Source organism: Dreissena polymorpha, chromosome 11 (assembly GCF_020536995.1).
Source record: "Dreissena polymorpha isolate Duluth1 chromosome 11, UMN_Dpol_1.0, whole genome shotgun sequence".
Lineage (NCBI taxonomy): Eukaryota > Metazoa > Mollusca > Bivalvia > Myida > Dreissenidae > Dreissena > Dreissena polymorpha.
Window position 1 is genome coordinate 27,055,545 of NC_068365.1, and position 22,777 is coordinate 27,078,321.

The 22,777-nt window shown below is 37.5% G+C and overlaps 1 long non-coding RNA gene across 1 annotated transcript; it reads left to right on the forward strand.

Moving 5' to 3' along the window:
* The first annotated feature begins 512 nt into the window (after nucleotides 1–512).
* Nucleotides 513–22,651, forward strand: LOC127849620 (uncharacterized). The gene is made up of 2 exons (XR_008034954.1): nucleotides 513–3,850; nucleotides 21,175–22,651. It is a non-coding gene; the product is annotated as an uncharacterized LOC127849620 (long non-coding RNA).
* Nucleotides 22,652–22,777: the final 126 nt, after the last annotated feature.

The window sequence follows — 22,777 nt, forward strand, 5'->3', positions numbered from 1 at the left end:
GATCTTCATGAAACTCGGTCAAAAGATTCATCCCAATAATATATTGGAGGAGTTAAAAAATGATGCCGGTTGGTTGAAAAACATGGCCACCACGAGGGCGGGGCTATTTTCCTTATATGGCTATAGTTAAACCTTGTTAACACTCTAGAGGTCACATTTATTTTCTGATCATCATGAAACTTGGTCAGAAGATATGTCCCCATGATATCTTGGATGAGTTTGAAAATGGATTTGGTTGCTTTAAAAACATGGCCACCAGGGGCAGGGTATTTTTTCTTATATGGCTATAGTAAAACCTTGTTAACACTCTAGAAGCCACATTTATTGTCCAATCTTCATGAAATTTGGTCAGAAGATTGGTCTCAATGATATCTTGGATGAGTTAAAAAAAAATATGTTTGCTAAAAAAAAAAGGCTTCCAAGGGGCGGGGCATTTTTCCTTATACATGTATGGCTATAGTAAAATCTTGTTAACACTCTAGAGGCCACATTTACTTCTGATCTTCTTTATCCCGATAATATCTTGGACGAGTTCAAAATTATGCCAGTTGGTTGAAAAACATGGCTGCCAGGGGGTGGGGCATATTTCCTGACATGGCAGTAGTAAAACCTTGTTAACACTCTAGAGGCCACATTTATTTTCCGATTTTCGTGAAACTTTGTTAGAATATTTGTCCCAATAATATCTTGTTATCTCAGATGAGCGACTTTGGACCTTTCAGGCACTCTTGTTTTTTCAGTGGCAACTTGGTGTACATGGGTTGGCTGGCATACAAAATGTATTGTTAAGTCAAGTGCAAAGGCATCATTATATCCCAGATTAAACTTGCGCTTGTTCCCTTTGTTTCCGTCTGTTTTAAGATATTGTTGTCCTGTTTCTCTCCTTGTATTACTTCTGTTGCCAGTTTCAGCACTGACACTGCTAATCAGGTTAACGATGTTGTCCCTTGTGTCATTGTGTTCCTTGCGAGTTATACCAACGATGTTGTCCCGTGTGTCATTGTGTTTCTTGTGAGTTATACCAACTTTTCCAATTTAAGATGTGATTGGGTGCTCAAGTCTTCATGGTAAGTTGTTTGCACCGTGATCGAATGGAATCTCTTCTCCTAGATGTAAATTTTGTGTTGCAAAAAGGCACTAGTTAGGTTTGTGGTGGAGAATAACATCACGGACCTCTGCATTTTTTGTACTCCCAATCCCATTGTTTACAAAACTACCCAACTGTTTTGAGAAAGTTGCATCAACACACAGCACTTTGGTTCTGCTCTTGAAAAAGAACAGATATGATCCTAGATGTCTTGGGTATTTCTTTTCGCGATGGAGAGCGTCTGCTTTGGAAATAAGTTCACCAGCCTACTCAAATAAAAACGGTCCTTTTGGTTTTTTATCGATCATATACACACCATTGCCAGTGTAATCATTTACTTCCTTAACCGTAAAGCCAGGTGGATCGTTTCCTTCCTACTGTAGTTCTTCCAGTCATTGTTATCATATGTTTGTGAAATAATTCTGGTTGGAGTAAACTTTATTCTCCTCATTTCCATCAACTCCCTCGTTCTGTTTAAAAACCAATTCGGTCGAGTCTCGCTTCTCTTCAGAACCAAAACTGGTGTCATCAAATGCTCGGCGTGTGCTACTATTTCCAGATATAGTCCACTATATCTACCGCCACTTAGCACCAAATCCTTTGACACGATTTCAAATACGTTTTTATTACTTATTTACAGATAGGTCTGCTGGGATTCGTTGATGTGTATTCTAAACATGCTGTTTAAAGTATGCCACAATGCACATTGTTCTCTTGTTTTAAATCGTGCGTAAAATGTAGGCTAGACACACTGATTTAAACGCTTTAAATCTGACCGTTTAAAAATGACATTGTTCTTATTAAGCAAAAGCCAAATTTAATCCCTGGAATACTACTAAACACAATAATTTAGTAGTATAACTCAATTTTAAGTTACATCCGATAGCAGTTCGTGCTCTCAACTTCATCCTTACTTGTTTTCATCGTTACCAACACCAGAAGTATTGTATGATATTAAACGTTTTAATATTGATTTCATTATCAACATCACTAATAGCTGACTTATTAATGGTTAAACTGTGAAACTATTATATCTAAATTGAGTAGAGAAATACCCAACAGAAAAATTAAACATGTTACTGAATAGCTAGCAACGAGGTGATTCTCCTTACTATAGGGATGTGTGCCTCATTGTCAACAGTGATGCTGGTGCTGCGGCTCACACACACTTGCCCAAACCTGTTTGCACGGCGACATCTTGATGTAATAATCTTCCTGGGAGTGAAGAGCGTCAGTTTATGCGTTCATTTATGTCTACCCAGATTATTGCTTGTTGGGAAAGCTGCCCTTAAATATTAAATTTTCCTCTTTATATTGTTTCATACATGAGTCCCTGTACACGTCGTTTCTGCCCAGGTGCAATACCAATTCCTTCAGAGGTGTGGAAAGCAACACATTTGCTTTGATTGACTTCTGGAATGTTGATCATGTCAGGCCGCCAATAACCCACCACACTTGTGGGAAGCCGCAGGTTCTCTATCCCCTATTATTTAGCTCTTGCTCCTGCCCGCTCTCTGACTGTTTAGGTGGTTAAGGTTATGATTTATGGCGAGTTTTATGGTTTACTGCTTAGCTCGGTCACAGTTAGCAATTGATAAACTTTGGATTTTCAAACATTCGTAATAAACGTAAATTTGTCTGAATTTGCACATTGATGAGATGACAAAGTAGGAAGTGTAAAACACATCTGAAAGTTCATCTAACTACCCAAATGTAACGAAACTGCCAAAAGCTGCCAATTTGAATGATGAGGAAAAGCATACGGGGGTAATATTACCATCCTTAAGTACTTGGATTCCTCCATACTTTCAACCGTCTGGCCTTCAAGAGTGAAATTTTTCAGTATTGGTGAACACTTTCTGCAGACTAAACATATGGTGCACTTTTCTGGATTTGAAGACAATCCCTAGAGCTTCTCCCATTCTCACAGTCTGGAGCAATTTGCGGTCCCAATCTGAACACATTTCTGTAGACTTGTCCACAATTTATTGAAATGAAATCTACAGTGTAATCTTTGCCAACCTTGTAATTTTTTAGCGAGGCTGTTTTCGGAGAAAGCCCGAGGTATTGTCATAGCCTGCTCGCCGTACGCCGGCGTCGTGCTAAAACCTTTACAATCGCTCTAAAATCAAAGTGCTTCCACCTACAACTTTGAAACTTCATATGTATATGCACCTTGATGAGTTCTACACACCACACCCATTTTGGGTCACTAGGTCAAAGGTCAAGGTCACTGTGACCTTCTAAAAAATCAAAAAAAAATCTGACAAGCTTTCACAGCCAAGCGTGGCACCCGTTATGCGGTGCTCTTGTCTTATTAACCTTTATCTTCTTAAAAAAACACATCAAAAAATTAATCAACTTATATTATTAAGATAGGAAAAGATTCTTGTTATGTAGCATAGTCAATGTTTTACATTATTAAAACACAAATATAAAGTATAATGCTAATTAATTAGTTTATCATACATGTATTTATTGTAGGCACCATAGTGTTGTAAACAAGAATGAACTATACTGGTTATGGGTTATCTCTTCCCTGGCTTGGCTGCTTCATCAAGAATGTAAGCTGTTGTACATCTTGTTACATAAAAAAGGTTTCTTTAAATACCAAATTATGTGTTTTATTTATTAAAATATTCTCATACTTTTAAAGGGAGACTATGAGACTATACGCGCAATTAAAGTTACTGTCTTAAGTGAAACAATTTCAAAGATAGTTCTGAAAGAGGGTATAAGCCTTTCAAAAACATCTTGGTCAAGGTGGAGAACAATGAAACACACCCTTCGTATACCTCTTAATCAAGAAACATTCTGTACACCATTATTTTATTCCCAGGAAGTGTCTGTAACAACATTGACTTATATGAACTGATAACTGAATATGATTTCTTGTGTACACGCAAACTGTCCAAAAATTGAATAACTATACTTTCAGTTGTAATAAAGGGATTTCTTTCCCAGACAATGTACAAAGAATACCATTTTCTCCATGAAGAGTCATATTGTTTAAGTGTTCCAAGTTTCCATGAGTTGATGATGATGTCAGACACTTGTCTTGGAATTCCTTGCTTCTGAGGCTTGTCCGGAGACAGCTGCAGCCCATTGTGGGATAAAGTCAGCAGGTCCTTGTGTGGTGGCAATCTAATTGGGAAATCAATTAAAATCTCCATTAATAAAGGAAACCAAACTTGTGTTTTCCAAAGAGGAAATACAAAAATTGCCTTTTGCACTCCATCATCTTTTAATTTATTTATCACTCGACAGATCAAAGAGAATGGTGGAAATATATAGGGATAATATGAGCTCCATGATATACTAAAAGCATTAACACTTGTAGCGCCTGGTTCTGGGAGTAGAGAATCTTGTAGTAAAATTAGAAGAAAACATGTAGAAGTCAATTTTTTGGTCCAATCATCATGAAGCAGCTCATACTTTTTTCCAAATAGTCCGGTTTTGATTGGCTCTCAGCTGAACGACCAAGGGCCTATGGCCCTGTTGCTTTTTTTTCGTGTTCCAGAATGTTTGAAGATTTTGCAAGAAGATGGCATATTTGTCCCCTACTGGTGAAACCGGAGGGGACTTATGGTTTGCACTCTGTGCGTCTGTCACACTTTTCTGGATCCTGGATAACTTTGAAAGTTCTTCATATATTTTTTCATGAAACTTAAAACATGGACAGATAGCCATATGGAGGTTATGCATGTCAATTCATTATGTTCCTACGTCAAGAATTCTGGTTGCTATGGCAACACACAAATAATAAAAACAATGGTGGAGTTTCACCGGTAGGGGACCATATTGCTTGGCAATCTCTTGTTAACAGATTGTACATTTTATGTCCATGCAATTTGTTGCAACTCAGCCAGAAACCATCAATAGGTATGTTAGAAGCCCTAGGTAAATCAAATTATAAATTGTCAACTATCTTCAATTAATCTAGCAATTTCTTGATTATACATAATATTTATAATTTATTAACAATTTAAAATGTCCATTTACTTACATCTACTTACAATAATCTAAAGAACACTGCTCCAATTATGCGCAAATATATCCCATTGAAGATCAAACCAATTTAAATGACTTGCCCTATTTTGTGCATAAACATTTATCAACCCTTAATGACTGATAACCTAGTTGTAGAATCACCTTTATACACTCTGTGTTTTATTCTGCTGTATAAACATAGATTCAGATGTTTATGAAAAATAAAAGAAGTACATGTCAAGTTAAAGTATTATGTCTTTGTTTTTACTGCATGAAATTATTCCAGCATTATGCATCTTTTCATACCCTGCATATAATCATGTCATGGAACATAATTATAAGCAGTTCAGCCAGTTTTAGTCAAGCTGTCACCCAGTATTTATGACCTTTTATGTCACTGTACAGATACCATCAGAAGCCGTAAAACTAACAGTCAAGCTATGTCTGAAGATTGTTATTGCAAAATGGCCGCAACTTGATGAAAATTATGGGACTGAAATCACTTGACAAATCAAATAGCCATGATTCAGACTGGAACAAAAACTAACAAAACTAATGTAAAGATTAGGGGCTGAAATTTTCTTGTATATTTGGGCCGTGCTCTGTGAAAAAGGGGTTTAATACATGTATGTAAAGTGTTGTCCCAGATCAGGGACAACACTTTCCTCTTTAATTGTATTTTTATGTCCCCCACTATAGTAGTGGGGGACATATTGTTTTTGCCCTGTCTGTTGGTTGGTTGGTCTGTTGGTTGGTTGGTTGGTTGGTTTGCGCCAACTTTAACATTTGCAATAACTTTTGCAATATTGAAGATAGCAACTTGATATTTGGCATGCATATGTATCTCATGGAGCTGCACATTTTGAGTGGTGAAAGGTCAAGGTCATCCTTCAAGGTCAAAGGTCAAATATATGGGTCAAAATCGCTCATTTAATGTACACTTTTGCAGTATTTCAATATTCAAGATAGCAACTTGATATTTGGCATGTATGTGTATCTCATGGAGCTGCACATTTTGAGTGGTGAAAGGTCAAGGTCATCCTTCAAGGTCAGATTTCAAATATATGTGGCCAAAATCGCTCATTTTATGAGTACTTTTGCAATATTGAAGATAGCAACTTGATATTTGGCATGCATGTGTATCTCATGGAGCTGCACATTTTGAGTGGTGAAAGGTCAAGGTCATCCTTCAAGGTCAGAGGTCAAATATATGTGGCCCAAATTGCTAATTTTATTAATACTTTTGCAATATTGAAGATAGCAACTTGATATTCGGCATGCATGTATATCTTATGGAGCTTCACATTTTGAGTGGTGAAAGGTCAAGGTCATCCTTCAAGGTCAAATATATGGGTCAAAATTGCTCATGTCACTTCTACAATATTGAAGCTAGCAATTTTATATTTGAAATGCATGTGTATCTCCTGGAGCTGCACATTTTGAGTGGTAAAGGGTCAAGGTCAAGGTCATCCTACAAGGTCAAACGTCATATAGGGGGACATTGTGTTTCACAAACACATCTTGTTTATTTTGTTTTGTAACATTTCTAACATCTTACGTTTCTTACAGTTATTGAAATCTCTGTAGTGGTAATACAGGTTTTCCAAGTTTTGACCAATTGACCTAGTTTTTCGTCTCCTGTGATCCAGACTCAAGCTTAACATAGTTATTGTCAAGATAAACATTCTTCCCTAGTTTCTTCAAGATAGTCATAAATGTGGCTTGTAGAGCGGTTACAAGGTTTTCTTTTATTTGACCTGGTGACCTAGTTATTTGAATTATGTGACCCAGGTTTGGACTTGTATATTGGTAAGAGAAACACATTCTGACCAAACTTTATTAAAATTGAGTCACAATAATTGCCTCTAGAGCAATATTTGTTTCTAACATTTGAGAATGAGACCTAGTTTTTGGACACAAATGACAAAAATTGCAACTCAGCTTACGGTAGATATTGTCAAGATAAAAATTCTGACCACTTCACAACAAGACAGGTTTTCTCAGATTTGAGCTGGTGATATAGTTTTTGGACAAACATGATGAACTAGACCCAGATATAAACTCAGACTAGATAATTTGAAGATAATCATGCTTACATAGTTTTTTCAAGATTTTGTTATACATTTTACCTCTAAGATTTGTAATAAGAGTGTTCTATAAAATATAAAAAAAATATCCTGGTGACACAGTTTTTGGACTCACTTGACCCAGATTTGAAATTGTCCAAGATACTGTCAAGATAAGCATTCTGACTAAGTTTCATCAACATTGTGTCATAAATGTTACCTCTGGAGTGTTGACAATGTTTTCTTGTTAGATTCAACCTTGTGACCTATTTTTTGGAAAACTTTTGTCTGCTGAATTTCTAAAACTCGCATTTTCTTCGTTTTATTTTCAAAGAATACCATCAGAATAGCAAACAGTTTGGATCCTGATGAGACTGTAGCGTCTCATCTGGATCCTAACTGTTTGCAAAGGCCTTCAAAATTCGGTTCCAGCACTGAAATACTTAAAAATGTCCTAATGCAAGTTAAAAGACAAGTTTAATCTACTTTTCTAAATGTTAACTTATTTCAATGTAATCAATTATAATATAAAACTAGAATGAACAAGAACAGAATTCAATGAAACAAATTCTTTTTTTCAATTCTGCAATGCTCATGGCTAGTGTTGCCTACACTGTCTAACCTTCCAAATTTTACTACAACACTTCCAAAATCTGAAACCAGGAAGAACTTCCAGATTTTAAAAATTAACGAAAGCCCTGTACCTCGGCCTCATAGGGCTAAAGATTGTTTTCTTGGTAAAGCAGGAGTGGAGGCTGAATTCTTGCCATTCTGGGAGTCTATCCCTATAGAGGTTGAAATAGCTTCGCAAGCAATTTTGAGCACATACTGATGAATCCTTTGGTTTGCGACACCTCTGGATTGGAGAGCGAATACTACCCTTCTTGGTGTCCCAGAATCTGAAATAAAAAATGTTTTTGTCATCATTTGACATCTGAACTTTATCGTATCATGATTCTGTTAAATAAAGTAACTGACAATATGATTAAAAGACAGTCTGTAGGCCCTGTAAATGGGTTAGAGCTTCCCCACAAAATGTCTATAACATCTCTGCTTTATTTACCACCGGATTAATGCAGGTCCAAATACGGCATCCTTGATCCACACCTCATTAACCTGTGTGCTAATTTAGTAAAAACTCCATTGATCAATAGTGAAATTATTACCACTATCTAAGATAAACACACTTGTTCAATAACTGTTGTTGAACAATCCTTTAAAATCCATTGTGATATAACAGTTTTCACAAACTCAATTTCATCATTATTGGCCTTTGACCTCTACTTTAACACAACTCTGAAATTAAGAGCTACAACCATGGTTGTTTTGACACAATTTGCTTATACTTTGGCCAGATTTCAAAATCTATCATTTCAACATGAAAATAGTTGCTGCCTGACTAAGAATGGACCAATTTTTTACATAACAATCTAATAGTAAAAAATAGTAACAAGAAATATCTTTAAAAAAGATATACGGCGTTGATTGTGGTCGATGTTTATGAACGATCAAAAGTTATCCCTATGAGATAAAAAGTAGCGGATGCCTTTTTTCTGCGCAGTTCTTAGCTACATCATAAGCAAATCAATTACGAGGTGTTGCGCCAGATTTCGTGGCTTACTTTGCTTTATGTGATATTATTACTCAGATATCTATATTTACAGAATAGAAAAACACAAGAAACATGAAAATAAACGAGTGCATATAGGTCAGCCGGCAATACTCGAATCTTATTTAATTGCATAATTATAGTATAGTGAATTATTGTGCTCAAGCTTAATAAACTGGTCTAAATGGATAAATATTTCTAATTAATTTTATCAAAATTGGTCCTTATCATGCAAATGTTGAAACCATATTAAAAATCGATGATTGACATACCACAATAATATCGCCGAATATCTTTATTTAGTATCTTTCTGATCAAAACAGACATCAAGTGCACAAAGTTTACGAGACGGCGTTTATATAAAGATTTCTGCAACTGACCGCAAACTGACCTTGATACCTTGCGGATTGGAATGCAATGCATTACAGTCACTATGTTATTGTCAGTAAGACCGGTGTAACACAATGATCGCAACCCCTTCTGCGAACTCCGGTGATGAACTGTATATAAACTCTGACTTTCACAAATGGCCGCGAATTGACCCGAAACCTCGCGAGTTGAAATGCAATGCAAGTAAGTACTAAATATGACAACATAGCCTTTAGTATAAACGCTTTTGTGATGGTAATTCTCTGAAAATAAAAGGTGAACGCACAAACTGTATTTATGTCGAAAATTGATTGTAAAACTGTTCTATATATTGAGCCTTTTCATTAGAGATAAAATTGTTTCATGCAGTAAAACAGTGTTACAAAGACGCGGATATGTTTCCAATGTTCTGGTGTTATACTCAAATCAGCCAATGGAATAAATGAGGTGTATTCATTCGTACCTAGCCGCGGGAAATTTTATTTGAGTATTATTGGACACTTACAAAGGTCAAGTCAAGGTGAAAAGCTGGCGTAATACAGCTTACGCCGAAAAAATAATAATACCCTATGCCATCAAAATTACCTCCTGCGCCCTACCTTTAGAAGCATCAAAAATGCCTCTTCACAGGCACCAGTCCATGCAGACTATAGGAACCTCTGGCATCCCTGATGGCATTTTTCAAGTATTTTCTCTGGTCTGCTTGATTAAGAGTCCAGTATTCTTCATGCATCTCCTCCACTTTATAGTGAAGAAGGTTGTGCACAACAAAGCACAACACTTGTGTGCTTTAACACTGTATGTCAGTACCACTCTGGGCCTCCCTTGCTCTTTTTTCCACCTGAAAAAAATAATGTTACCTGCTTCAAGTAAGTACTGACAATTGTTAAAATCAAGTAAAAAAAAGGAACAAATTATAGGATGCAATACATAATCATACTTAATTTACTAGTTTTATTAAATAATAAAGAAACTGTCTATTTATGGAAAAACTGTTAATATTGAAAATATAGTGGTATTTAAAAAAAACAACATATAGCACTTTTTGAAGTACATAAAATCTATTCAAAATCAATAAAAGCACTACCTGAGTCGGGTTGCAGGAATCGGGTATTGTCCAGTGCTTCTTCCAAAGTTTTCTGTTACTTTCTTTTTCAAGCACGAGGTATTTCTTTATGTGGCTTGAGGTATAAATCGAAAAAGTTTTGAGCCTGCAATTACAGCAACTACTAACAACGACACTTGACTAATACACTCACATGAGCATTGACTGTAAACCTTGTCAGGATGGCACTGTCATCCTCGGCAGTACACTCTTCGAGGGAAACGCTTGTCCGCTATAGTCGTCGGCTGCAGACGACTGATCCTCCTGGGAATACCTACCCCACGCACAGGCTAAACCTCCAGGGCAAGACACTAAGTCACAGGCTCATACTTACGTCACAGGCTTACACTTTTATATCCTCCTGGAAATACTTACCTCAGGGCATCTATCTTCCTGGCAATACTTACCTCAGGGAACACGTCTGCACACGTCCGCGGACTGGGTAGCAAGAGAGCATGGTCATCCCATCAGGCATCTGCCTCGACAAGCAAACGGTCGGAAGGGACTAACCTAAGTGCTACTGCCGCATCCTCAGTCAAATCGTCCACATTGTGTGTATATCCCACGTAAGTATTGGGAAAAGAATTCAAAATGCTACGTAAAACCTCCATGTCTCCTTGGAAACAATGTAAGTGGATATGCTGCTCTGGACTCACTACTCCGAGCATGATGGACAAGAGGGACATGTGTACCTCTTTTCCATGTATGTCCCCATCTGCCCCCCTACAGTGTAGGACCAGAACATGGCATTCTTTAAGGAGACTGAGGACTCTTTAAGTAAGAGTGCTTGCCCCTGCCACTCTGCATAAGGCACTGAGTGGACTAGCCCGACTTCCCCGAAACCAACTCCCTCTGGTCTTTCCAGTAACATACAGAATTTCTTAATGTCGCAGTCCGTATACTTCAAGGCTCCCTTAGGGTGCAAACCAATCGTTGAGAAACAACAGACGCCATATAGGGTCTCAAGTAGGGAGTTATCAGGATAAGACGAAGGGTGACAGAAATTAGTGACAACGGCTCTCAAATTAATCTCAATATCCACCAAGAGGGACATACAGTTCCAGATGTTTATGTCCAGGTTGACGTTAACCCTCCGTGACCACCTATCTAGGTGACAATGGCTGTCTACAGCCTCCGGCCACCTAGACTGCCTTTCTTCATGGGAAAGTGCATAAGTTGACCTAAAAAATTCTTGCTCACTAACTGGAAGAAGGGCCCACAAAAGGAGGAAATGACTTTATTGTTGCATGCAGCTAGGCTGGTCTGTCTTCTTGTTAGGATTGTTTCAATAATAATTATTCTGATGCTTATTTAGTAAAATGGGTAAAGTCAGTTTTCTAAGCAAGTTTTCAATAAAAACACTAAAGATGTCAGGTTATAATGTTTTATGTTTTTCCGAATGATTTACAGTATTTGAGAACGACATACAGTGATGGAACAGTTTAAAGAAAAATAGAACATTACGAAAGTCTAACTTCACATTCGTTATATGTACTGGTTTTGATCTCTGAAAACGTCTTACAGTTCTGTTGGATTCGACCATCCTTTTAATGCCTCGCCTGGTAGGTATGCGAGCATGTTGTCTGAAGAAAAATAGAAAATTACGAAAGTCTAACTTCACATTGGTTATATGTACTGATTTTGATCTCTGAAAACATGTGACAGTTCCGTTAGATTAGACCATCCTTTAAATGCATTGCCGGGTAGGTAGATTCGGCCATCGTTTAAATGCATCGCCGGGTAGGTAGATTCGGCCATCGTTTAAATGCATCGCCGGGTAGGTATATTCGGCCATCGTTTAAATGCATCACCGGGTAGGTTGGTTCGGCATTCCTTGAAATGCATCGCAGGGTAGGTTGGTTCAGCAATCCTTAAAATGCATCACCGGGTAGGTAGATTCGGCCATCGTTTAAAAGCATCGCCGGGTAGGTATTTCTACCATCCTTTAAATGCATCGCCGGGTAGGTATATTCGGCCATCGTTTAAATGCATCACCGGGTAGGTTGGTTCGGCATTCCTTGAAATGCATCGCAGGGTAGGTAGATTCGGCCATCCTTTAAATGCATCGCCGGGTAGTTATGCGAGCTTGTTGTCTGAAGAAAAATAGAAAATTACTTTTGGTAGTCTCCCTTCCTTTCAGAACCATGGCAGTCGTTTTAAAGTTATCATGGCTATCTAGAAAAGTATGAAGAGCCTCTCCTTGTTGGATTAACATATTTTTCATGTGTTGCCAGTGAAGTTGTTTTGAATTTTGCAGAATGACGTCCGCTTTACTACATATGGCTTACGACATCTGACTCTCGCAATTTATTAATTTAGATTTTTAGCTCGGCTGTTTTTGCTTGTCGTCTGCCGTCTGCCATCCGCGTCGTGCTAAAACCCTAACATTTTGTTAAGGTTTTGAACATTTGCTCTTAAATCAAAGTGCTTCAACCTAAAACTTTGAAACTTCATATTTAACTGCACCTAGATGAGTTCTACATCCCACAACCATTTTTGGGTCACTAGGTAAAAGGTCAAGGTCACTGTGACCTCTAAAAAAAAAAAAATTGACAAGCTTTCATATATTCAAAACTGCACCCGCAGCCGAGCGTGGCACCCGTTATGCGGTGCTCTTGTTTTAGACGTTATAAGCTCTACTTTTGTTTTTGTAGTATTTTTTAGCTCACCTGATTGCTCTTCCGTCCGTCCGTCCGTCCATCCGTCGTCCACATTTGGTTTGTAAACACTCTAGAGGCCACATTTCATGTCCGATCTTCATGAAACTTGGTCAGAAGATTTGTCCGAATGATATCTCGATCAAGTTCGAAACTGGGTCATGCTGGGTCAAAAACTAGGTCACTAGGTAAAAAAAAAGAAAAACCTTGTTAACACTGTAGAAGTCACATTTCATGCCCAATCTTCATGTAACTTTGTCAAAATGTTTGCCTTAATGATATGTTGGTCGAGATCAAAGTGGTTCCGGTCCGTTGAAAAACATGGCCGCCAGTGGGCGGGGCAGTTTTCCTTATTTGGATTGAGAAACCTTGTAAACACTCTAGAAGTCACAATCATCATGAAAGTTGGTCAAAACATAGGTTTTATTGATATCTCGGACGAATTCGAAAATGGTCCAGATCTGTGAAAAAACATGGCCGCCAGTGGGTGGGGCATTTTTCTCTATATGTATGTAGTGAAAACATGTGAACACTCTAGAAGTCACATTTTTGGCCCAATTTTCATGAAATTTGGTCAGAACATTTGTTTCCTTGATATGAGAGTTGAGTTTGAAAATTGTTCCTGTCAGTTTAATAACATGGCTGCCAGGGGGGTGGGGCAGTTTTCCTTATTTGGCTATAGAGAAACCTTGTAAACACTCTAGAAGTCTTAATTTTTGCCCAATCATCATGAAAGTTGGTCAAAACATTGGTTTTATTGATATCGCGGACGAGTTCGAAAATGGTCCAGATAGGTGAAAAAACATGGCCGCCAGTGGGCGGGGCATTTTCCTCTATATGTACATAGTGAAAACATGTGAACACTCTAAAAGTCACATTTTTTGCCCAATTTTCATGAAATTTGGTCAGAACATTTGTTTCCTTGATATGAGAGTTGAGTTCGAAAATTGTTCCGGTCAGATGAATAACATGGCAGCCGGGGGGGGGGGGGGGCAGTTTTCTTATATTCATATAGTAAAAAAAGCTTGTGAACACTCTAGAAGTCACAATTTTTGCCAAATCATCATGAAACTTGGTACAAATATTGGTTTTATATATATCACATAATTAATGCCATAATTATTGCCCTTAGATTGTCCAAATTTTCATTTTATTATACAAAATCCTTGTAAACACTCTAGAGGTCACAATTTTTATGTCCCCCACTATAGTAGTGGGGGACATATTGTTTTTGCCCTGTCCGTTGGTTGGTCTGTTGGTCTGTTGGTTGGTCTGTTTGCGCCAACTTTAACATTTTGCAATAACTTTTGCTATATTGAAGATAGCAACTTCATATTTGGCATGCATGTGTATCTCATGAAGCTGCACATTTTGAGTGGTGAAAGGTCAAGGTCAAGGTCATCCTTCAAGGTCAGAGGTCAAATATATGTGGCCAAAATCGCTCATTTCATGAATACTTTTGCAATATTGAAGAAAGCAACTTGATATTTGGCATGCATTTGTATCTCATGGAGCTGCACATTATGAGTCGTGAAAGGTCAAGGTCATCCTTCAAGGTCAGAGGTCAAATATATGTGGCCCAAATCGCTTATTTTATGAATACTTTTGCAATATTGAAGATAGCAACTTGATATTTGGCATGCATGTGTATCTCATGGAGCTGCACATTTTGAGTGGTGAAAGGTCAAGGTCATCCTTCACAAGGTCAAGGCCATCCTTCAAGGTCAAACGTCATATAGGGGGACATTGTGTTTCACAAACGCATCTTGTTTGTTTCAGATTTTATGAATCTTGGTAATAATATTTATTTTTGTAAGCAAAGTTTGATGTTTGGTAAGGGGGGGGGGTCAAATCAAAAAATAGGTCACCAGGTCAAATCTTACAAAAACAAAAAGACTCCATATGCCAGAGTTTTGGTTCAATAATGACGAAAATTGACCAGGATGTTTGTCTGGACAATATCTAGGTCAAGTTTGACGTTTGGTAAAGATTGAATGAACCGACTCCTCTCAGGTGAGCGAACTAGGGCCATCTTGGCCCTCTTGTACACAAATTTCCTTGCATAAGATCGACCAAATCATGTATTTTTTGTTCAAAAAGTAAATTTGTTGCGGAGGGTGACTTTATGCTGATTTTGAGGGTGACTAGAATCTGCTTGAAGTCACACCCGAGTGATAATAATTGGCTTCATGTCATCCCTGAGTGACTACAATTGGCTTCATGTTACCAGTACAATACCTCATTATAACCATCTGTATCTAAAAGGCTAGTTTTGTTTTGTTTTTAGCTGACCTGAGCACAACGTGCTCATGGTGAGCTTTTGTGATCGCTTTTTTGTCCGTCGTCCGTTGTGCGGCGTTAACATTTGCCTTGTTAACTCTCTAAAGGCCACACTTATTGTCCAATCTTCATGAAATTAGGTCACAAGATTGGTTTCAATGATATCTTGGATGAGTCAAAAATGGTTATGTTTGCTTGAAAAACATGGCTGCCAAGGGGCGGCGCATTTTCCTTATATGGCTTTATATGGCTATAGTTAAATCTTGTTAACACTCTAGAGGCCACATTTATTGTCTGATCTTCATAAAACTTGGTCAGAAGATTCATCCTAATAATATCTTGGATGAGTTCAAAAATGGTTGCCAGGGGGCGGGGCATTTTTCCTTATATGGCTATAGTTAAACCTTGTTAACACTCTAGAGGCCACATTTATTTTCGAATTTTCATGAAACTTGCTCAGAAGATTTGTCCCACTGATATCTTGGATGACTTCAAAAATGGTAAACTTTGCTTGAAAAACATGGCTGCCAAGGGGCGGGGAAGTTTTCCTTATATGGCTATAGTTAATTCTTGTTTACACTCTAGAGGCTACATTTATTGTCCAATCTTAATGAAACTTGGTCAGAAGATTCATCCCAATAATATCTTGGACGAGTTCGAAAATGATGCTGGTTGGTTTAAAAACATGGCCGCCGGGGGGCGAGGCATTTTTCCTTATATGGCTATATAGAGTAAAACCTTGTTAACACTCTAGAGGCCACATTTATTGTCCAATCTTGATGAAATAGTCAGAAGAATTGTCTTAATGATATCTTTGATGAGTTCGAAAATGGTTACGTTTGCTTGAAAAACATGGCCGCCAAGGGGCGGGGCATTTTTCCTTATATGGCTATATAAGGCTATAGTAAAATCTTGTTAACACTCTAGAGGCCACATATATAGTCCGATCTTCATGAAACTCGGTCAAAAGATTCATCCCAATAATATATTGGAGGAGTTAAAAAATGATGCCGGTTGGTTGAAAAACATGGCCACCACGAGGGCGGGGCTATTTTCCTTATATGGCTATAGTTAAACCTTGTTAACACTCTAGAGGTCACATTTATTTTCTGATCATCATGAAACTTGGTCAGAAGATATGTCCCCATGATATCTTGGATGAGTTCGAAAATGGATTTGGTTGCTTTAAAAACATGGCCACCAGGGGCAGGGTATTTTTCCTTATATGGCTATAGTAAAACCTTGTTAACACTCTAGAGGCCACATTTATTGTCCAATCTTCATGAAATTTGGTCAGAAGATTGGTCTCAATGATATCTTGGATGAGTTAAAAAAAATTATGTTTGCTTAAAAAAAAGGCTTCCAAGGGGCGGGGCATTTTTCCTTATACATGTATGGCTATAGTAAAATCTTGTTAACACTCTAGAGGCCACATTTACTTCCGATCTTTTTTAAACTTGTTCAGAAGATTTATCCCGATAATATCTTGGACGAGTTCAAAATTATGCCAGTTGGTTGAAAAACATGGCTGCCAGGGGATGGGGCATATTTCCTGACATGGCAGTAGTAAAACCTTGTTAACACTAGAGGCCACATTTATTTTCCTATTTTCGTGAAACTTTGTTAGAATATTTGTCCCAATAATATCTTGTTATCTCAGATGAGCGACTTTGGACCTTTCAGGCACTCTTGTTTTTTCAGTGGCAACTTGGTGTACATGGGTTGGCTGGCATACAAAATGTATTGTTAAGTCAAGTGCAAAGGCATCATTATATCCCAGATTAAACTTGCGCTTGTTCCCTTTGTTTCCGTCCGTTTTAAGATATTGTTGTCCTGTTTCTCTCCTTGTATTACTTCTGTTGCCAGTTTCAGCACTGACACTGCTAATCAGGTTAACGATGTTGTCCCTTGTGTCATTGTGTTCCTTGCGAGTTAAACCAACGATGTTGTCCCGTGTGTCATTGTGTTTCTTGTGAGTTATACCAACTTTTCCAATTTAAGATGTGATTGGGTGCTCAAGTCTACATGGTAAGTTGTTTGCACCGTGATCGAATGGAATCTCTTCTCCTAGATGTAAATTTTGTGTTGCAAAAATGCACTAGTTAGGTTTGTGGTGGAGAATAACATCACGGACCTCTGCATTTTTTGTACTCCCAATCCCATTGTTTACAAAACTACCCAACTGTTTTGAGAAAGTTGCATCAACACACAGCACTTTGGTTCTGCTCTTGAAAAAGAACAGATATGATCCTAGAAGTCTTGGGTATTTCTTTTCGCGATGGAGAGCGTCTGCCTTGGAAATAAGTTCACCAGCCTACTCAAATAAAAACGATCCTTTTGGTTTTTTATCGATCATATACACACCATTGCCAGTGTAATCATTTACTTCCTTAACCGTAAAGCCAGGTGGATCGTTTCCTTCCTACTGTAGTTCTTCCAGTCATTGTTACCATATGTTTGTGAAATAATTCTGGTTGGAGTAAACTTTATTCTCCTCATTTCCATCTACTCCCTCGTTCTGACTAAAAACCAATTCGGTCGAGTCTCGCTTCTCTTCAGAACCAAAACTGGTGTCATCAAATGCTCGGCGTGTGCTACTATTTCCAGATATAGTCCACTATATCTACCGCCACTTAGCACCAAATCCTTTGACACGATTTCAAATACGTTTTTATTACTTATTTACAGATAGGTCTGCTGGGATTCGTTGATGTTTATTCTAAACATGCTGTTTAAAGTATGCCACAATGCACATTGTTCTCTTGTTTTAAATCACGCGTAAAATGTTGGCTAGACACACTGATATAAACGCTTTAAATCTGACCGTTTAAAAATGACATTGTTCTTATTAAGCAAAAGCCAAATTTAATCCTTGAAATACTACTAAACACAATCATTTAGTAGTGTAACTCAATTTTAAGTAACATCCAATAGCAGTTCGTGCTCTCAACTTCATCCTTACTTGTTTTCATTGTTACCAACACCAGAAGTATTGTATGATATTAAACGTATTAATATTGATTTCATTATCAACATCACTAATAGCTGACTTATTAATGGTGGCTATAGTAAAATCTTGTTAACACTCTAGAGGCCACATTTACTGTCTGATCTTCATGAAACTTGGTCAGAAGATTTATCCCGATAATGTCTTGGACGAGTTCAAAAATGATGCCAGTTGGTTGAAAAACATGGCTGCCAGGGGGTGGGGCATATTTCCTTATATGGCTGTAGTAAAACCTTGTTAACACTCTAGAGGCCACATTTATTTTCCGATCTTCGTGAAACTTGGTCAGAATATTTGTCCCAATAATATCATGTTATCTCAGGTGAGCGACTTTGGACCTTTCAGGCACTCTTGTTTTTTCAGTGGCAACTTGGTGTACATGGGTTGGCTGGCATATTGTTAAGTCAAGCGCAAAGGAATCATTATATCCCAGATTAAACTTGCGCTTGTTCCCTTTATTTCCGTCTGTTTTAAGATATTGTTGTCCTGTTTCTCTCCTTGTATTACTGCTGGTGCCAGTTTCAGCACTGACACTGCTAATCAGGTTAACGATGTTGTCCCTTGTGTCATTGTGTTTTTTGCGAGTTATACCAAGGATGTTGTCCCTTGTGTCATTGTGTTTCTTGCGAGTTATACCAACTTTTCCAATTTAAGATGTGATTGGGTGCTCAAGTCTAAATGGTAAGTTGTTTGCACCGTGATCAAATGGAATCTCTTCTCCTAGATATAAATTTTGTTTTGCAAAAATGCACTAGTTAGGTTTGTGGTGGAGAATAACATCACGGACCTCTGCATTTTTTGTACTCCCAATCCCATTGTTTACAAAACTACCCAACTGTTTTGAGAAAGTTGCATCAACACACAACACTTTGGTTCTGCTCTTGAAAAAGAACAGATATGATCCTAGATGTCTTGGGTATTTCTTTTCGCGATGGAGAGCGTCTGCTTTGGAAATTACTGCACCAGCCTACTCAAATAAAAACGATCCTTTTGGTTTTTTATCGATCATATACACACCATTGCCAGTGTAAATATTTACTTTTTTAACCGTAAAGCCAGGTGGATCGTTTCCTTCCTACTGTAGTTCTTCCAGTCATTGTTATCATATGTTTGTGAAATAATTCTGGTTGGAGTAAACTTTGGAGAGCAGTTCGTGCTCTCAACTTCATCCTTACTTGTTTTCATAGTTAGCAACACCAGAAGTATTGTATGATATTAAACGTATTAATATTGATTTCATAATCAACATCACTAATAGCTTATTAATGGTTAAACTGTGAAACTATTATATCTAAATTGAGTAGAGAAATACTCAACAGAAAAATTAAACATGATACTGAATAGCTAGCAACAAGGTGATTCGCCTTACCATAGGGATGTTTGCATCAATGTGAACAGTGATGCTGGTGCTGCGGCTCACACACACTTGCCCAAACCTGTTTGCACGGCGACATCTTGATGTAATAATCTTCCTGGGAGTGAAGAGCGTCAGTTTATGCGTTCATTTATGTCTACCCAGATTATTGCTTGTTGGGAAAGCTGCCCTTAAATATTAAATTTCCCTCTTTATATTGTTTCATACATGAGTCCCTGTACACGTCATTTCTGCCCAGGTGCAATACCAATTCCTTTAGAGGTGTGGAAAGCAACACATTGGCTTTGATTGACTTCTGGAATGTTGATCATGTCAGGCCGCCAATAACCCACCACACTTGTGGGAAGCAGCAGGTTCTCCATCCCCTATTATTTAGCTCTTGCTCCTGCCCGCTCTCTGACTGTTTAGGTGGTTAAGGTTATGATGTATGGCGAGTTTTATGGTTTACTGCTTAGCTCGGTCACAGTTAGCAATTGATAAACTTTGGATTTTCAAATTAAACGTAAATTTGTCTGAATTTGCACATTGATGAGATGACAAAGGAGGAAGTGTAAAACACATCTGAAAGTTCATCTAACTACCCAAATGTAACGAAACTGCCAAAAGCTGCCTATTTGAATAATGTGGAAAAGCATACATGGTAATATTACCATCCTTAAGTACTTGGATTCCTCCTTACTTTCAACCGTCTGGCCTTCAATAGTGAACTTTTTCAGTATTGGTGAATACTTTCTGCAGACTAAACATATGGTGCACTTTTCTGGATTTGAAGACAATCCCTAGAGCTTCTCCCATTCTCACAGTCTGGAGCAATTTGCGGTCCCAATCTGAACACATTTCTGTAGACTTGTCCACAATTTATTGAAATGAAATCTACTGTGTAATCTTTGCCAACCTTGTAATTTTTTAGCGAGGCTGTTTTCGGAGAAAGCCCGAGGTATTGTAATAGCCTGCTCGCCGTACGCCGGCGTCGTGCTAAAACCTTTACATTTGCTCTAATATCAAAGTGCTTCCACCTACAACTTTGAAACTTCATATGTATATGCACCTTGATGAGTTCTACACACCACACCCATTTTGGGTCACAAGGTCAAAGGTCAAGGTCACTGTGACCTCTAAAAAAAATAATCTGACAAGCTTTCACAGCCAAGCGTGGCACCCGTTATGCGGTGCTCTTGTCTTATTAACCTTTATCTTCTTAAAAAAACACATCAAAAAATTAATCAACTTATATTATTAAGATGAGAAAAGATTCTTGTTATGTAGCATAGTCAAAGTTTTACATTATTAAAACACAAATATAAAGTATAATGCTAATTAATTAGTTTATCATACATGTATTTATTGAAGGCACCATAGTGTTGTAAACAAGGATGAACTATACTGGTTTTGGGTTATCTCTTCCCTGGCTTGGCTGCTTCATTAAGAATGTAAGCTGTTGTACATCTTGTTACATAAAAAAGGTTTCTTTAAATACCAAATTATGTGTTTTATTTATTAAAATATTCTCATACCTTTAAAGGGAGACTATGAGACTATACGCGCAATTAAAGTTACTGTCTTAAGTGAAACAATTTCAAAGATAGTTTTAAAAGAGGGTATAAGCCTTTCAAAAACAACTTGGTCAAGGTGGAGAACAATGAAACACACCCTTCATATACCTCTTAATCAAGACACATTCTGTACACCATTATTTTATTCCCAGGAAGTGTCTGTAACAACATTGACTTATATGAACTGATAACTGAATATGATTTTTTTTGTACACGCAAACTATTCAAAAATTGAATAACTATACTTTCAGTTGTAATAAAGGGATTTCTTTCCCAGACAATGTACAAAGAATACCACTTCCTCCTTGAAGAGTCATATTGTTTAAGTGTTCCAAGTTTCCATGAGTTGATGATGATGTCAGACACTTGTCTTGGAATTCCTTGCTTCTGAGGCTTGTCTGGAGACAGCTGCAGCCCATTGTGGGATAAAGTCAGCAGGTCCTTGTGTGGTGGCAATCTAATTGGGGAATCAATTAAAATCTCCATTAATAAAGGAAACCAAACTTGTGTTTTCCAAAGAGGAAATACAAAAATTGCCTTTTGCACTCCATCATCTTTTAATTTATTTATCACTCGACAGATCAAAGAGAATGGTGGAAATATATAGGGATAATATGAGCTCCATGATATACTAAAAGCATTAACACTTGTAGCGCCTGGTTCTGGGAGTAGAGAATCTTGTAGTAAAATTAGAAGAAAACATGTAGAAGTCAATTTTTTGGTCCAATCATCATGAAGCAGCTCATACTTTTTTCCAAATAGTCCGGTTTTGATTGGCTCTCAGCTGAACGACCAAGGGCCTATGGCCCTGTTGCTTTTTTTTCGTGTTCCAGAATGTTTGAAGATTTTGCAAGAAGATGGCATATTTGTCCCCTACTGGTGAAACCGGAGGGGACTTATGGTTTGCACTCTGTGCGTCTGTCACACTTTTCTGGATCCTGGATAACTTTGAAAGTTCTTCATATATTTTTTCATGAAACTTAAAACATGGACAGATAGCCATATGGAGGTTATGCATGTCAATTCATTATGTTCCTACGTCAAGAATTCTGGTTGCTATGGCAACACACAAATAATAAAAACAATGGTGGAGTTTCACCGGTAGGGGACCATATTGCTTGGCAATCTCTTGTTAACAGATTGTACATTTTATGTCCATGCAATTTGTTGCAACTCAGCCAGAAACCATCAATAGGTATGTTAGAAGCCCTAGGTAAATCAAATTATAAATTGTCAACTATCTTCAATTAATCTAGCAATTTCTTGATTATACATAATATTTATAATTTATTAACAATTTAAAATGTCCATTTACTTACATCTACTTACAATAATCTAAAGAACACTGCTCCAATTATGCGCAAATATATCCCATTGAAGATCAAACCAATTTAAATGACTTGCCCTATTTTGTGCATAAACATTTATCAACCCTTAATGACCGATAACCTAGTTGTAGAATCACCTTTATACACTCTGTGTTTTATTCTGCTGTATAAACATAGATTCAGATGTTTATGAAAAATAAAAGAAGTACATGTCAAGTAAAAGTATTATGTCTTTGTTTTTACTGCATGAATTTATTCCAGCATTATGCATCTTTTCATACCCTGCATATAATCATGTCATGGAACATAATTATAAGCAGTTCAGCCAGTTTTAGTCAAGCTGTCACCCAG